This window comes from Gopherus flavomarginatus, chromosome 4 (genome assembly GCF_025201925.1).
Source record: "Gopherus flavomarginatus isolate rGopFla2 chromosome 4, rGopFla2.mat.asm, whole genome shotgun sequence".
Taxonomy (NCBI): domain Eukaryota; kingdom Metazoa; phylum Chordata; order Testudines; family Testudinidae; genus Gopherus; species Gopherus flavomarginatus.
The window spans coordinates 49,537,484-49,552,165 of record NC_066620.1 but is presented as its reverse complement, the minus strand read 5'-3'; positions in this window follow the sequence as shown (position 1 = coordinate 49,552,165).

The window sequence follows — 14,682 nt, the reverse complement described above, 5'->3', positions numbered from 1 at the left end:
TCCTATTGTACTAGCAGCTGCAACCATCGAGATGTTAGCATTCGTGCTCAGACACTTTCAGTGCACCCAGCTCTAGTAGGGATGGTTGGAAGGGATGACACAATGAAAGGTCACAAAAGCTGTTTTCAACTGAATAGTAGAAATGAAAAATGTTAAAGTAAATTTTCTGGTAAGTCTGTGTTCTTCTATAAGTCTTTGTTCTGCTATAACCATATATTTGTAACCTGCATAAAACTCAAGTATCTATAATAGCATTTTTGCTGTTGTAAAACCATGAATATTTTGTTTCTTTTTCCCAAACTCTCACCACCCAAACTGTGATTTTAGGCCATGTGAAATGAAAGATCCAATCTCTCTAAATGCTAATCTTAGATGTACATAGGGAAGTCATTATAATCATGCATGAGAGTGTCACCTAGGTGATTTTTTGGGGAGTCTGCAACACTGAAGCCCAGAAAGACCTGTGGCCCTTAACAGTTGGACTAGAGATGCTTCTTCTTTCAAATAAAGGCTAAATGGACAGAGTAAATCAAAGTTTTGGGGGCTGAGTTCCTCCCTATAGGGTTGATTTTTTTGAGAACTTGTTGAAGAGAGCTGTGCAAACAATGGCTTGTGTATGCCAAAGCTGGCATCCAGCAATTCTTAATGTCTGAATGAAAGTGGCTTTTCGCCCCCTCCACAGTAAATGTTGCCAAGAAAACAAGGAGTAGTCGCTTTAAGCATTTACAAATGGTAATATACCAACAGCTGGTCTCAATCCAACTGAGCTATTGTAGGGGTATTAAAAAGACAGGCCAGAGTTTGAGATCTACTGCCAACCTCCCTTGCAGAGTTAGGGAACGTTTTACTTGGTGAAAAAATGTCTTATATTCCTGCAGAGATCTACAGTGCTATTCTCCTGTGGAGTCGGAGCCTTGCCTGGCGTAATAGGCAAAATATATTGATAGGCCAAATGTTTCAGTGACATAAAAGTGCAGAATCTAGAGGCCTGCAAAGAATCTACCTCTCTATACATTTCTACCTAATTTTATATTCTTCATCTGTATTTTTCAGTACTTATTTTTTTGAGGCTACCTTCCAGTTCTCATGTCTCTAATATGATTAATCAAATTTCTTGTGCTTTCTCAGAAGAACTTCATAACACGATCAGTATTTTAGAAAATGTTAGTAAAATTAAAAGAATGCTTGTTTCCCTGAAGTCAAGGGACATTTCTGCAAGGATTCCATTAAGAAGAGTTTTCTGCCTCTTATAGAAAGCACTTAAGCTCCTCTCCTTTCCATCAGGAATTCGGTCATAAGCATTCTTCCTCTGCCTCTACATCTTCAGGAAATTATGGAAATAAAGGGACATTTCTTAGCTAAATATAATTACAAAAGAACCATGTTCATGGCAAATGTATTACAGAGCATAATAGAAATGATTTTTCTTTTTTCATTTTGAAGGCCTCAGTTATTAGCAGTGCATTTTGTGTATGTTGCTTTTTCTGAATGGGAATGCAATGTTTGGCTTTTCATAAAAAGAGAAATGATCCTGTTTGTTGATGTGCCATGCTTGAGTTTGCATTTATGTGAAACGAAAAGGGCCAAATTAATTAAAAAAAAAAAAAAGCCAGACTAAAGTGAAAAATGTACATTTTTCTGCTCCGTTACAATGTTTATATTTACAGAGTATTCACAAATAGTGGCATGATGCCCACTTGTTTAGGTTGTTTTCTTTTACAATCATATGGCTTGATTCTGTTTTCCAGATCTTGTCCGAGAGCTGCTATTTGAAATAAAAATATTTGTATCCAATTCTTCATTAATTGTCTCATTGTAATACAACCTGCTGCAGCTAAATGACAAAACAGATGCAACGATGACATTAAAAGTGATGAACACTTATCTTTGGCTATAAAAGCTGCTAACAATGTAGAGAAGTAGAGTGGCTTTTAGAGCTAGAATATGGCAAAGAAGAGAACCAATAATGGGGCTAACGGGTTTGCTGTTTGTAAACTAGAGAACAGTGGTGAGGCTATTTCTCAGATCAAGCTTCTTTGCTATCTGGCACTTGTTTTATGTGGTTAACTTCTTCTACTGACTAAAATCAGGTGAGGGGTCATTTTAATATCTGACAGGCCTTCTACTGAACTGCAAGAGCAGGGTGTAACACAAACAAAAGCCAAATGTTTGGAAAAGTGACTTTCCACCGACATTGTTCTTAACTGGAAAAAGAGCCCATTTCCCTGCATGCACACATTCTAATGATATGGGAGTTTTTCTCTGTAAACTTGGGCCCCCGTATCCCTAAGAGAATGGGCCTATTCTGAGTTACAATTGGCTTTGCAGTGCAGCATTCCAAATCAGCAATGTGAAATTTCACATTTTTGTTGTCAAAATGACCATTTTAGTTGAATTTTGTGGAAAAGTAAAAGCTGAGGGCCAAAAATGAAAGAGTGAAAATTTTAGGATAGAACCATTTTCCTCAGCTACACATGGCTCTTGAGATTACATCCTGTGCTTGCAGGAAAATGGACAGCCTTATCCCTCTCTAGTTACTATTGTCCTGTACCTGGGACTCTGCCTGTTCTATGCCTGTAACATAGCCAGTATCTGCACATTCCCAAACACTAGTGGGCACTTTGCAAATACTGTTATAAACCACAAACTTCAGATACATATAATAATGGTGCAAACAAAGCACAAAACATTGCACTAGAACACTAGAAAGACTCACTTCATACCTCTACTGTGAATACTACTGTCCAGGCCTGTATTGATGATTTAATATACAACAGACTTAATTTCTGTTTGTATATAAGACCGTAGTTCAACTAATGTCTCCTTTAAAAGTCAGTCTGCCTTGAAGGGTGCTCTTTGGGCCTGTGTGGTCCTGTTTGTAAGAAGAACTTCTCATGGGTACTGATGAAATCAGGTTAATGATTAAAATAAGTGTCTCTCTCCCTTTTAATTCAATACTGAACCAAAGATACAGCATGATGTAGGGGGCATTGTGCTGGTGGAGATATTTTTCAGATAAGACATAAGGTCTTGCTAGAGTGACCAGACAGCAAATGTGAAAAATTGGGATGGGGGGTAATAGGAGTCTATATAAGGAAAAGATCTCAAAATTGGGACTGTCCCTATAAAATCGGGACACCTGGTCACTCTAGGTCCTGCCCAGTTGTGGTAATTAACGATCCCATGGTATTTTTCAGAAGTATGGTGTATACCTCAGACCAACTGTAATGTAGGGTAATTATATTCTGTCTACCCTAGATTCCCCTTGCAGTTTCAACTGAATAGAATATTCCTCACATTCTTCCAAAAGCATTATACAGTGTTATCATGAACTATTGTCATGGAGATGTTGTGTACAACCCCAGAGGAAGCTGCATTTCAGTGGTGAGTGAAGTGATTCCTGGGTGTAGTTTATATTTGGCTTTGGGCTCATTTGGGATGAAAGGTACTATAGCAATGAAAGTAATTCTTTGGAGTTCTCTTGTTTTTTAGAACTGCAAGCTAATTTCTATTACTGTAAATAGTACAGGCTTCTAGTTCTCCTTCGAGCTGCTTCCATAGCATAACTCAAGAACATGAAAAACCAACCTGTGAAGTTTATCTTGACAAAACAAACTCACGAGCAAGATAAAGGGGTGTAATTCCCACTTTTGATTTCATCCTTCCAGTATTTTCTGCATTTTAGGCAAATTAAAGGAAATGGGATTAAGTGGCTCTCAGTATCAGTAATACAATTAGAAGCATTTCACTTCTTGGTCACTGGTTTGGATCCATCCTGGGGCCAAATTCAGAGAGGATGTGTGTTGGATGCCAGGAAGGGAAAAGAGATGGATGTTGCTGACCAAGGGAGCAGAAGGACAAGAGTGTAGAAAAGGCAATTAATCAACGTTTAAATCAAAGCAGGGAGGTGCTGCTCGTATCTTACAACCTCCTGGGAGTTGCTTTACCTTCTACCAACTCGCCTTCCCATTCCCTTTTGCCCATTCATCACTGTGTAACTGACACTATTTACATCCTTTCTAGGTGCACTCTAAATCAATTGTGACTTAGTCATTTACCACTCAGTGAGTTTCTGGGAGTCTATGTGAAATATGTTGATGATCTCACTCAGCTCAGTTCCCAGTGGAGAACAGTCCATACCATAGAAACTATCCTTGTTAGCTGTCTCAGCAGAGTCTTAAGGTCTGAATGGGTTACAGAGAGTGCACTACCTATAATCTTCCTCTTCTCTGATGCTTTCCCTGGATGTCTGTTGTTTCCACCCAGTGTTTCTTGTCGTGTACTTGTAGAATCCTTTTGCCAAGTGATGGTAGCAGCTGTGAGGGCTATGCTCAAACAACTAGGGGTCCCTCTTAAACCTAACAAACACCTCCAGCTCAAGCCCCCACTTGGGTATACTTACTAGACAATACTTCCCCAGCTGCAAACAGGGCCGGCTCCAGGGGTTTTGCAGCCCCAAGCAGCCAAAAAAAAAAAAAAGCCATGATCGCGATCTGCAGCAATTCAGCAGGAGGTCCTTCGTTTGGAGCGGGAGTGAGGGACCCTCCGCCAAATTGCAGCTGAATACCTAAAAGTGCTGTCCCGCTCTTGAGTTGCCGCCCTAAGCACCTGCTTGATAAGCTGGTGCCTGGAGCTGGCCCTGGCTGCAAGTTCTGAGTGTGTCTGAATCAAGGAAAACTTTATTAGGGGAAAAAAGGGAATACAGCATCAACCTGGGAAAGCTTAGCCATAATATATCTCTAAGCATGATAAATAAAACATGCTCCCATAGTAACTTTGGCAGTAGTCTGTTAACTCTGTTTCCCATCTGCCAGTGTGAAAATCCAATAAGCCAATGTCCTCCCAACCTACATCCACAATTTGGTGTCAGTGCATAGCACAGTGCCAGAGTCATGAGGTGCACTCAGGCAGGCCTATTTCTGGCTTCTAGGGAAATGCTCTTTGATTCTATCCTGAGGTTCCACCACCTAGCCCAGGTAGAGTGTTTTCAGCTGTATGTAACAAATAGGTAGGCAGGACCTCACCAGAATTCACCCAGCTCTGCTGCTGTTATCTACAACTTCAACAAAGAGCCCTTGTTTCACTATGTTCTGTCAGAGTTTTCTCAACAGCTCAGGATCCTCACTGAAGGGGAACCAGAAACATATAGGAACTCTGAGCAGAGTCTTTGTCTCAAGGTAGGAACATATTACCCTTCTTCCTGGTCAGTTCCACTACACCCAACCAATTCTGAGTTTGTGTACAGTTATGGTGACTCCAGGAATTCTGGTTAGAAAGTTTATGCAAAAGAAGCTCTCTCTGTCTGTACCATACTTTCTCCATATTTCCCATTGGCTGGGAATGTTACAAAGGGCTGCTGGAAGCAGCACGGGCCAAGGGATGTGCTGGCCACCGCTTCCAGCAGCTCCCATTGGCCTGGAGCAGCGAACCGCAGCCAGTGGGAGCCGTGATGAGCCGGATCAGCAGACACGGCAGGTAAACAAACCTGCCCGGCCCGCCAGGGGCTTTCCCTATACAAGCGGTGTCCCAAGTTTGAGAAACACTGCTCTAAAGCTTCAGGCCATAGGACTTACACTTGGAATGTACACTTTTGGGGCAGAGACTGTATATCATTTTGTGAGTGTGCAGTGCCTAACGCACCTAGTGTCTGACTGAGACCTCCTTGGTGTTACTATGATATAAATAATAGCAATATCGTCTCATCCCTACAAGGAGATCTTCCATTATTTTCAGTGCTTAGTTTATTTTAGTGGGATCCTTTTCTCCACTGATCATAAGTGAGGTTCTCCAATGGGCTGGAAAATGAGACAAAGTTTTAATTTTCTGTCTTTCATTTTTTTTAAAAGTGCGTTTTGCTGGATGAACAGGATTTTATAAAGCTTCGTGGTAGCAGATATAGTAGCTGCTGCTGTTTATGAGGATCAATACATAGAGGTTGCAATGGCAGCTCATAACTGATTGATGTAGAAATGTTGATTTTTTTTCCAAAAAATACTCTATGCCCCTGCCTTCCGGTGGAATCCCCACAACCGGGGCATTAACCTTGTAGTTAAAATATAGCTCTCTCTCAACTAGGTATCTCTTCTGTAAACTTCCTTTTCCAGACAATCTCTCTCTCTGTTTTAATGTTTATATTCTGTGATCCTATGCTTTCAAGCAGAAGAGGGAAAGGAGGCCTTCTTTCAAATGCTCCTGAATTTGGGGCAGGCAGTTCCATTTATTCCTTATGTTTTCTCCAAGAACTACAATCCAGTGCCTATCAGTATTGAGGAACAGACTGATGTCTGGAAGGTTTAGCACTCTGGGATATTGTATCTATTTTCAGAAGATGGCAGAAATGTGCATGCCCAACATTCTCCGTTTATAGAAGCTGTGGTGTGGACCTACTGAATGGTAGAGTGCTGTTGAACTTTGGAAATGCTTTAGTGCTCTCTCAGAATAGTTTACTATGCATTTTCATAAGACATATGGGATCCCCAAGAAAACGATTCTTTTTTCGAAGCAAAACTGAAATCACTGTTGTGCAATAGCTTCTGTGGGTTTTCTATTTTGCTTTGTGTAACACAAATTTCTAATATAATATCTAGCATTTAACCTCCTCAACATGCAAATTAGTTCTCTTCATCTCTCTGTGAGCTAGATTTTTTGCTTTTCTGTGATGTATAAGAGAAGGTCTGGAAAGTGGGGGAATTTTTTCTGCTTGTTTTTTGCCTTCATAAATATCAAGACTGTCAACTCTGCTCTTCCCTGGCTTTGCTGGACTATTTGTTGGGAGTCTCAAGGGCATGTATATTGCCAATTCTTCAATTAAAGAAGAATAGCGGTAACAAAAATTTCCTTTTTTTCAACATGCTAATTAATCATTGTAGTTAATAAAGCCCAAATAAAACTGTAATTTTAAGCAGTCTGACTAAAATATTCCTTCCCTCTCAATTGCTCAGCTCTCTCTCCTAGCTTTTATGATGATGTTATTTGAGTAGCACTTCAAGAGTCAGAGTCTTCCATTCCAGACAGGATCTGAATTTCTAACATAAAAGACAACCTCCTCAAGCCCCCCCCACCCCTTTTTTCCTCTGAAGTGTGTGTGTGGCAGGGAAGCCCTTTCACATAAAAGAAAAGAGGGCTCAAGCCCAGTATTTTCTTTTCTTTCAGTTACTTTTAGGAGACTTTGAACTGTCTGAATGTGTCTGTCACCTGGTTACTCTGTGTGTATTTTGCTTTGGAGGTGACATGCTCAGACTAGTAAGTCTTAATGAATTCCTGAAATTCTGCCCTTGAGAATTGTGGCCTATTTTCATAAATCAGAATCTCAGGTATTCCCTGGTTTTCATGACGTGAGAGGGTAAGTGTATAAGCATTTGACAGATGTTTAATCACATTGCTCAATGAACTACTAGAAGTGATGAGTATGGTGTAAGAACCTATATAGAATAACCCGATGTGGATAATAGCCATTATACTTCTCCTGTTAGTTTTGGAACATCCATGAAATGAGTAATAATTACTGTAAATTCTTTAACCTATTTCAACTAAATCTCCTACTAGCCTTTTCCATGAATTTTCTAGGACTTCGTGACCTTGCATTTTGCCTGTGCTCTTTGGAAGCAATTACATGTATCACAATGAGCTACTTTGTTATCTAAGCACTCACCCCAGGCTAGAACATAGTTTCTTGCCCTTTGCTTACATTTTTCATTACGTAGATGAGTGCTCTGTACTTTAGTGAGCATTTCTTTTCTCAGAAATTATAGAACAACTGATCTTCCTTCATTTAGCATGACGGTTGTTCTCACTAATTTCTCCTTTATGTGGTCAATATGGCCTTATTTTTGAAGCCTACCTCTGTTATTTCTTTAGGTCTTCCTTGTAAAACAAATGACAATTTATATATAACCGTATCTCTCTGTTTTGGTTTGGAATTCTGCTAATTTTGAAATAATAAGAATTCTGCACCACTGCATGAATTTCATATTCATCAGCATCATTTTCAGGTAAGATTTATCTGTTTGCTTTATTGTTAAGGGTACATGTACAGTTCCTTACCCAATTTACAGTTCACACTGAGATCATATCTTTGCATATTTAGCATCACGTGATGGATTCTACGTGGTGATGAAAGCAAAGCGTGTTTAAGCAAACTTTCAGGTAATATCTGATCAGCTTCTGCATGTATCTTTCCTCTCTCTAACAAATGTTGTTGGGCATAAGTCAACTGTATATAAGTGCCAACATCTCTTTCTTGATCTTTCTGTTTTGTTTAGAGATCTTGATGAAAATGCAGTTGGCTGCTCTTCTTGCATATGGATTACACCTAATCCTTTTGAAGATGCATTTTCTGACAAGATATCAGCCTTAGTTAACTCATAGTATTTTGAAGCTGATGAATTGGTGATTAGTGTTTTTAAACTGCTTAAATACCTATTTATGTCTGTTCCCAATGCCAGGCAACATCATTTTCTAATAATTTACTAAAAGGAAATAGATGTGTAATGAATTTTGTCAGATAGTTATCATCCCATTAATCTCTTTGATCCACTTTACTTTTCAGCTATTTCATTTATTTTACCTTGATCAACAGTTAAGACATTTTTGCTCAATGTAAGTCCAATACAATTAACTTCTGTTAGACCAATCTTTGACCATTTAATATCAACGGTAGATAAGTTTTTGCAGAAAGCAGAAGGACACCTATTTTTTTGATTGTTTCTACATGGCCCAATCCCACATTAAAATCACAGCTATGATAATGTCACAACCTTGTAATCCCCCTACACCAGTGGTCCCCAATGCAGTGCCTGTGGGCACCATGGCACTCACTGGGGCATTTTTGTGCCCCCGCCTAGTGCCCAGCAAGGAAGAGGAGCCACAGCCCTGCACCTGCTGGGGACAGAACTCCAGGGCTGCAGGCGCTGGTGTTCTCGGTCCCTGGCAGGAGCGGGGCCGCTGCTCAAGCTGGAGAGAAGCTGTGGCCCCGCACCTGCCAGGGACAGAGAACTCCAGGGCTGCAGGCTGTGGGTGCCGGTGTTCTGTTCCCGGCAGGTGTGGGGCCCACCTAGTGTCCAGCAGGGAAGAGAAGCCAGGGCCCCATGCCTGCTGGGGACAGAGTACTCTGGGGCTGCAGGCTGCGGGTGCTGGTGTTCTCTGTCCTCCCACCTTCTTTCCGGCTTCTCTCTGCACTGCCCAGAACTGGCACAAATAAACCCCCAAAACAAAAACAAAGCAAAAATAAAAAATGCTCCGACTCTGCAGAATGGACGGAATGCCATCCCATAGCCCATGTGCTGCCCCAGGCATGTGCTTGCTCCACTGGTACCTGGAGCCGGCCCTGTATGTGAGTAATTGTTGGTGCCCACCATACTCTTCTGAAAACATGAATGTGCTACTAGCCACGAAAAGGTTGGGGACCACTGCCCTACACTGTACAATCACTTTGTGAGGTACCCTGTGAGAAGCAATACTAAATGTCACATATTTAAATGTATACCATCCAAATGGTGTATTAATAGCTTTACAGTTGGACACATTTAGCTTAACTTGCCAGAATGCATGGCTGCATCTAAAACTGAGAATATTTTTTTGCCATTGATGAGAGAGCTTTCAAATTGGAGATTATGCTACCACCATTTTTCTGTGAACTTTTCCTCAAATCCAGTGAATGTGGAGAAAATGATGGATCCCATTTTGGTGCAATATAACTTTTCAGACTGTGTAATGTTTGGTAAGCACTCATGAATCAGGTTGGTTGGCAAGAGAAGGAACACTAATTTTATTGTCTTCACAAACTCGAATCTCAATTTGAACTAACTCAAGCACCTAGAAACCTCTAGTTCACCCTGACCATTCTCTGTCTTGGCACAAGCATCAAGAAAATCAACCCATCCTAACCCGTCTAGCTAATCTATCGATTGTTTACACTGTAGTACGGGAGGTACTGCATCTGATCGCTGTATGGGCAGACGATTCCGTGCTAGCAGAACTACATTCCAAAAGACAAAATGCCAAAACATTTGAAAAAATCTCCAAGGGCGTGATGGAGAGAGGCCACAATAGGGGCTCACTACAGTGCCACGTGAAAGTTAAGGAGCTCAGACAAGCATACCAGAAAGGCAAAGAAGCAAACGGATGCTCCAGGACAGAGCCAAAGACGTGCCACTTCTACGCTGAGCTGCGTGCAATTCTAGAGGGGGCTGCCACCACTATCCCACTCCTAACCGTGGATTCTGAGGAGGGGGCAATCTCAGCCATGCCTGAGAATTTTGTGGACGGGGAAGATGTGGAGGAGAAGGAGGACGAGCTTGCGGAGATCACACAGCACACCGTTCTCCCCAACAGCCAGGATCTTTTCCTCAGCCTGACTGAAATAGTCTCCTAACCCTCCCAAGGTGGTATCCTAGACCATGAAGCCAGAGAAGGGACCTCTGGTGAGTGTACCTTTGTAAATATAAAACATAGTTTAAAAGCAAGCGTTTTTTAATGATTAATTTGCCCTGAGGACTTGGGATGCATTCGCGGCCAGTACAGCTACTGGAAAAGTCTGTTAATGTGTCTGGGGATGGAGCAGAAATCCTCCGGGGACATCTCCATGGAGCTCTCCTGGAGGTATTAAAAAAGCCTTTGCAGAAGGTTTAGGGAGGTCAGCCTTATTCCGTCCCCCATGGTAGGACACTTGACCATGCCATGCTAGTGGCAATAAATCTGATATCATTGCACGAAAAAGCCTGGCAGCGTATGGTCCCGGTGTTTGCTGGCATTCAAGCAACATCCGTTCTTTATCTCACTGTGTTATCCTCAGGAGAGTGATATCGTTTATGGTAACCTGATTGAAATACGGGCATTTAATTAAGGGGACATTCAGAGGTGGCCATTCCTACTGGGCTGTTTGCCTGTGGCTGAAAAGAAATCCTCTCCACAGTTAGCCAAGCGGTGGGGCATTGGCACTGAGCTATTCACGTTTGGCTAGCAGGGATCTTCCCTGAAACCAGCCACACTGTGGGGGGAGGGGTAAAGCGATCATCCCAGAGAATTGGATGGAGGGGGGGTTACTTTGGTTTCTGCTGCTGCATGTTAACACGAAAACTGCAGCACTCAACTAGCTTTGCTTGGAATGGGAAAGGAGGGCACTACTTTTAAGAAGGTTGCAGAAGCTGAAAGACAGTGGCTTACCATGGCCACATGCAAGCCGAATCCTGTTGCCCGGCCTGCATCTGTGATCTCTAACACCAAAGCCGCAGGCACTCAATATTAAGATGCAAAATGCGACCTTGTACCGAAATCACATGTGCTATGTAATGTGAATAGTGTTGTTCATCGTGGAAGAGTATACCCATTGTCCTGTAAAATATATTTTTTAAATACTTCTCTCCCTTTTTTCCCTCCCTCCCGCAGTTGCAAATTTTTCAAGCCTCCTTCCTTCGTCCCGAAGGCTATCTCAGATAAGGCGGCAAAAAAACTGCACGCGAGATTAAATGTTCACTGAGATCATGCAGTCTACTCGCAATGAAAGATCTCATCTGAATGAGTGGAAGGACAAAGTATCACAGTACAGGAAAGTGGCCAATGAACGTGAGGACAGGAGGGATGAACATGAGGACAGAAGGGATGAATGTGAGGACGGGAGGGATGCTCGAGATGAGATGTGCTGGCAGGAAGATCAGAGGAGGCAGGATGCAATGATGTCCTCATCACTCTCGTCGTCGCACTGCCGTCGCCTCCTCCTCACCTGGTTTTCCAGGTTCTGGTTCAACATAAACTGCATGATAATGCGCGAGGTGTTTACAATATTCTTGACTACTGCGTTTTGCTGAGCGGGCTCCATGCTTGCCGTGGTATGGCATCTGTACTGAAAAAAGGCGTAAAACGATTGTCTGCTGTTGCTCTGATGGAGGGAGGGGTGACTGATGACATGGCTTACAGGGAATTAAAATCCACAAAGGCGGAGGCTTTGCATCAAGGAGAAACATGTACCCAGAACCACCCGTGACAATGTTTTTGCCCCATAAGGCATTAGGAACTCAACCCAGAATTCCAATGGGTGGGGGAGACTGTGGGAACTATGGGATAGCTACCCACAGTGCAACACTCCGGAAGTTGATGCTAGCCTCGGTACTATGGACACACACCACCGAATTAGTGTGCTTAGTGTGGCCTAAGAGTGTGCAGAGAGTTGACATTTATTGATTGCCACAATCTGATGTTTCTTCAAACTCCAACTCAAGAGGGACTTGATGGCTACATCATGGCACAGAGGTGCAGAAAGCTCAGGACCTCTGAATGTCCCCTTAATTAAATGCCCATATTTCAATCAGGTTACCACAAACGATATCACTCTCCTGAGGATAACACAGCGAGATAAAGAACGGATGTTGCTTGAATGCCATTAGCATACACTCGACTTTATACAATCTGTTGCCAAAAATCGAATTCTGTAAAATCAGAGTAATCCCGTATTGTAGACATACTCTAATGGAGGAAATGCTCCAACTGTAATTCAGTGCAGGAGTCTCATTTGCACCCTGATACAGCAGTGAATGAGAGCAACAAAAGGCTTTTTTTCTTTTTGTTTATTTTGATGGGTAGGCTAAAACCTAGACATGAGGCAACTGCTGGATTTGGAAACATATCTTTAGCCGAGCAGTTGATCTGGCATAAGCGTGTTGCCTTGTGCTGCCAGTCCTTTTTATATAACAACTCCTGAGCTTTCTGCACTCTTATGAACTGGGCACCTCTGTGCCATGATGTAGCCATTATGATAATGATGTTGCCAACTGCCTGAATCCAGTCCCTCTTGAGTTGGAGTTTGAAGAAACATCAGATTGTGGCAATCAATAAATGTCACCTCTCTGCACATTTTTTTTAATTGCACCTTTCTTCTAAGGAGCTCAAAGCACGTGACAAACATGAGTGAGTTAAGCCTAACAAACATAATTTGTAGATAAGGTAGGTAGATGTTTCCATATTACAAAGTGTATGGAGGCTCAGTGACTTGCCTGTAACTGCTGATGGAGCAATTGCTTTAATGGCAGGGGGAGTGCACTCCGTGGAGCATAGCATCTTCGGGTGTCAAAGAACCAAAGACGTATGTGGTCACCTACTAAATAAGTCCCTACAGACTGTAGTCCCTAAAGACTCTTGGAACCCCACGCACCATGGAATGTGGAGACATCCATTATACCCCAGCTATAATGATTTTATAGCCATGCTATATCAAAGTGGGATCCATTGTAAGTGGAAGATGTAGAGTATTTTGTGAATGCTCTGCAATACATACGTGTACTTGTAACCCCACCCCTGAGGTGAGGCTCAGGATTCCTCCCTGGTGCTTGCCACTTGGAATGGCTTCTCCCCTCTCCTCATATGGATGGGTGCTGGGGTCATTCTAATGACAGCTGCTGTCTCCACCCAGGGTGACTCTCCACTGTGCCTGGGGTGCTATCCCTTGGGAAAATGAATTATGCTGCCACTGCTGGCAAGGAGTATAAAACCCAGTACAAAACAAGAAACAATAAAGTACCTCAACACAAACCCCAGCAAAGAAAGCACACATCCAAAGACAACAATGTAATACAAAGAGGACTTTATTGGGAGCAAGGAAATAGGACCGGGGGAAGGAAAGTCTAACTAATAAGTACTAACACATCAACAAATTTCCCATCCCCCAACACTCATAACTCTTCCCAACCACCGGCTCTCTCCTTAGCACCTTCCCAGGCAGATGGTATGCTGAGGATGTATCTGGAGATCAGTGCTGCAGTGCTGTGAACCTTTGCTGGCTTAAACAAAGAAAAAAAAAGGAGGTTCTTTTACAGTGTCTTTGCCCTTGTGTGGGGCAGAGTGGTCTCCTGTCTGCCTGGTCTGGAGTCCTGCAGAGGTCTTGGCTGGCTCTCAGTAGCTGGCATCAAGTTGGATCTCTGCCAGTCTGGATGTTAGTCTCTGCAGGGCGAGAAGTGCCTGACCCATGCACTAGATCCCACAGCAATTGGGGCTCCCTTTGTGGGGAGTTGGAGTTAAGCAAAGACTTCCGGAGCTGCTCTGCTTCTTTCTCGGCTCTCTCCAAGTTCCAAACTCAAAACTGAAATGAAAACAAATCTCTGAGTCAGCCTGTCCCCTGCCACTGAGGGGCTGAGCAGGTCCAGGTCACCCCATGCAGTAGCCTCGCTATTGGTTTCAGCAGGGTTTTCATATCCATTCTGCCTTGCTCCTGACTCCAAGCAGGCTGGGAAATGGTGACAGATGGCTCTGGTTGCCATTATTGTTGTAGGTCGCTCATAGGGTAGAACCCCCTAGAGGTTCAGTCCGAAGGTCCAGAAGCTGGCAAACTGCAGGTGTGGGTTACATACTTGTGCAATTTACAAATGTTCTTCTCCTCCAACTTCCCCCAAACTCACCTCTTTCCCCTCCAGTCCTTACCAGATTTTGCTGCAAAAATCATCTGTCTCACCTGAACCAGCCCCTCTTAACATCCCGTCACTGTCCCTTTATTCTCATCGTAATCCTATTCATGTGCTTTGTTCTCACCATCAAGAACCTCCACCACCTAGCTCCCTCTTTCATCTCTGCTCTGGTGTCCCTTGGCTCTCCTCTGCCTTCTTTTTTCAGCCTGTGCTGTTAGCTGGGAAGCGAACTTAGTGTCTTCTCACCTCCACCCCTTTTCCTTCTTTCGTACTGCCTCCGTGGCTGGAACTC